The sequence below is a fragment of the Cupressus sempervirens genome, chromosome 3 (assembly GCF_028749045.1).
Source record: "Cupressus sempervirens isolate cs-2001-9-10 chromosome 3, ASM2874904v1, whole genome shotgun sequence".
Taxonomy (NCBI): Eukaryota; Viridiplantae; Streptophyta; class Pinopsida; order Cupressales; family Cupressaceae; genus Cupressus; species Cupressus sempervirens.
Window position 1 is genome coordinate 890,626,355 of NC_143120.1, and position 4,453 is coordinate 890,630,807.

Here is a 4,453-nt window from a genome sequence, read left to right on the forward strand (position 1 = left end):
TCGATCTTCCTCTTTTCCTCCAATGATTTGCAATGGGGTTTCTCATGTTAGAATGTATAGTCCTACAATATAACTAAGACTTCGGGGGGGGGGCAGGGACTTGTGAATCAGTTATCCAACTAATATCACAATTATCAACCTTATTAATCTTTAATTATATGAGAAATATAATAATAAACCACAACAAGATACTCATACACAATTAACACTAGATATGTTAACTAGGGAAAACCCTACTAGGGATGGTACCCACAAGATTATGTACTAATATAAATATTCCTTGTTAGAGGATTGACCTTATTAGGAGTCTCTGAATACATTCAGTACATATGAGTCCCTGTTAAGAGACTTTGAATCCCTATTAGGAGTTGTACCAACCCTATTAGAAGTTAAGGAAGATAGATAGACCCATTGCCCAAACATATTCAAGGTTAAGATCAATGAATCCACTGTCCAAATGATCTCTCTATTATTCCTTGTAGAATAATAGAAATGAAATGTACTTCCATCCTTTTCCTCTATCCTGTTAACTAGACTCTGCTCCTTAAGATCTTGTAACCATATTAGAACACACACATCTGATAATCCATTGGATCACTTAATCACATTTACCAAACAGTCTCCTCCTTTTTTCACTTTGCACTTCATACAACATTAGACACACTACAAACAAGGATTTTTTTTTTTATACCATATCTTCATAATAATTCCTTGAGTTGGCCTTGAGGCTTTCCCAATTAATTAAATTACAATTACAATAGCACTGTCGACTCATACCCTATAAAAAATTCACACATATGATACTAGGGCTTACACACTTACTGATGTCACCATATGATTGTCCTCTATCACTGGCTAACTATGCACTTCTTCATTACATCTCAGATATAAGATAACAAACAAACTTCTAAATGTTGTTCTCCAATACTATGTTTCTATACTACTCTTAGTAAATTAGGTACAAATTTTGTATGCCTTCAATGACTTAGACTCTACACACTTAACCACATCATTAGGAAATAGTCTGAAACATGTCCTTATCTGTGCATCACCAAACAATCAAACCATTGTTTGTACAAATAAGATCTCTGATTGCTATTCTCCCAGTCTTTACAAAAACAATACCATGTTGACATCAATGACAAACATAGTCATTAATGCAACATGTCAATACTCTCCAATGCTTAGGATACTCCCACAATGTAGTATCATGAACATCCATGCTAACAATATCTCCCTTTAGCATTGAAGGCAACATAGATGAAAACCATCTAAGTTCAAAGAATACCAAATAGTACTTTGTTGTTATTGTTTTCCTTTGGATTCTAGGACCAACATCAACTTTCCACACACTAAAAATTCTCAACACAATAGGTGCATACTCCTACTACTTCTTCTTTTTCTAGATCAATAAAAAAATGTTCACTTCACACTAAACAATTCACAATACATCAAGTGCATATTCCTGCTTCCTTACATGAATCTTTCTAAATCTCCCTAAAGAGATATCTCTCCCTCATTCATAGTTAGGAATTCTTCTCCCCCATTTCTTAGGAGATTTTTTTCATGCATATTCTCTCCCCCATTGACATCAATTTCTAAGGCCTAAATATGGCAAAATACCAATTGTTAAATACCAATTGTTACTACACTTTCTCCAACTCCTCATCCAGCTCAAGTGTCCAATGACACTGTTCAATGCCAAATACCAAATAGAAAATACCAAGAGTCCCCAATGATTCAATTCTCAATAGATAGTCCCCCATATAGGAAGAATTAACATTTGATCTAGTCTAATAATAGTGCTTTGTACCATTAGATTGATGCACTCTCTACATCATCTACTTTGAAGTAGGCAGGGGTGTAACCCCAAGCATACCTCTCAGATACTCAAATGTAACTTTAGGAAGAGGCTTCATAAAGATATTTACAATCTTATCTTCAGTACTCACATACCCCAATTTGATCTCATTTTCTATTTCCTTCTCTCTCAAGACATGATAATTAATAGATATATGCTTCATCTTAGAATACAATACACGATTCTTAGGCATACATACTATACTTGTGTTATCAAAGTAAATGATAATAAGTTTTGTAAACTCAATCCCAATATCCTTCAACATCAGCTTCATCCACATAACTTGATTACAATTATTTACTGTTGCAACATACTCTGCCTCAACTATACTCTGCAAAATACAATCATCTTTCTTGCTTAGCCAAGAAACCAATCTTCCTCAAGAAAAAATGCTCCACTACTTGTGCTCTTTCTATCATCCATACCGCCTGCCTAATCTACATTAGTATATGCACACAAAGTGAAATCACTTCATCTATTATACCAAATTCTATAATTAGATGTTCCTTTCAAATATCTAAATATCCTTTTTACTACTGTATAATTATATTCTTTAGGATCAGCTTGAAATCTAGCTACAATCCCAATCACATTTTCTATATCTAGTCTGGTGTGAGTCAAATATTGTAATCCTCCAATCATAGATTTGTACTTTTTCTGCTCAACTATAGGTGTCTCATCCTTGCTAGATAACTTGTGACTAGTTATCATAGGTGTACCAATAGCCTTACAATTCTCTAATCCAAATCTTTTCAACAAGTCTTTTAAGTACTTAGCTTGTGAAATTAAAAAACTATCACTATTCTACATAATCTACAATCCTAGGAAAAACTTTATTTCTCCTATCATTCTTCTTCTCTTTAGAAAACTTATCACTTTCTTCATCATTACCTCCAAATATTATCTCATCAAAAAATATGACAATGATAAATAAACCATTATCAACTTCTCTCAAATACAAATTACCATCTATCATACCTTTAACAAATCTAAGCTTTGTAAAATACTTATCCAACCTTTCATACTAGGTTCTAGGCACTTTCTTTAGACCATATAAAGATTTCTTTAGTCTGCATACCATCTCTTTCTCTTCTCTTAGAGGGAATCCATCAAGCTAGTCAATGTAGATGTCTTCTTCAAGTTCTCCATTCAGAAAAGATGACTAACATCCATCTGATATACTTTGAACTTCTTACTTCTTGCATAAGTGAAGAATATTCTTACTACTTCCATTTAAGCTACAAGGGCATAAGTCTCCTCATAATCTATGCCTTCTTGCTATGAGTAACCTTTACAAATAAGTCTAGCCTTTTTCCTCACAACTTCTCCTTGTCCATTCATCTTATTTATGAATACCCATTTGGTTCCTATCACATTCTTGTCTTTAGGTCTAGGAACTAACTCCCAGTCTCATTCTTCTCAATTTGATCCAATTCTTCCTTCATTTCTTGAATCCAATGATCACCTTTACATGCTTCATCTGCTTGCTTAGGCTCAACTTGAGAAATCATACATAATTCCTCATTAGCTTTGTTCCCTGTTATCACACCTTTATCTTTACTTCCAATTATTTTCTCTAGAGGGTGATTCTTTGTTAGATTCTTGTTAGAGGTAGAAGTTGACATCTCAAATCTTATCTCATCCCTAGGTTTAGATATTTTCTATCATCTATGCTCAACATAAAGCATATCATTCTGTATATCATTGTTAGTCTCAAAGAAAACTTCAACATTTTGTCTAACAATTTCCAAATTATCTTCCTCTTCATTTGAATTATAATCTACCATATTTTCTTTAGTACCAAACATTTCATCAATCCTTACATTTGTGCATTCAACTATTGTCTTAGTTCTATAGTTGATGTTGGAATTACAAGTAGGAAAGGTAAACTTCTAGGGGGGTGAATCATAAGTTAAAACATGAACCCATAAAACTTTTCACCACTCATCCATATCATGCATTCAATAGATAAATTGAAATAACATGTAAAGCACATACATCTAAATCATATAAACATATAAGCAATCACACATTTGACACCATATATGATTACCTAGAAACCCTTCAAAGAGAAGGTAAAACTAGGGTGGGGATGACACCCACAATTCTTCACTACTATAGCAATAAAGTGTAGCTAATTAAGGTTACAATGGTTTGACCATGAAACATGATCTGGCTTATGAAAGGCCTACCCTATAAAAGGCTTACAAGGACTGTTAAGTCCCACCTTGTTAGAGTATTTCAACACCCTATTAGAAGTGTTCCTATCTAAAGTACTTTAGAACATCCACTTGGAATGTCACTCTGCTAAAGAATTTACAATAGTCTATTAGGACTACTCTGCCTATGAGATTCAACTAAAATTATGTGTTAGGATGTTTTAGTATAGATCTTGTGATTAGCTCTAGTTGCCTAATTAAAGATCAGGTCTCTATAGTGTCCTTCTTGATCCTTCCTAATCTGATGTAACAATTGTTGTATCCTTCTTTTCTCTTTCTCCTCCAACTGATTCTACAATTTACTCTTTATAATTTCTAAGTCTCCATGAATGCTCTATTTTTCACATGCAAACTTCTCTATACTTCTCCTTCA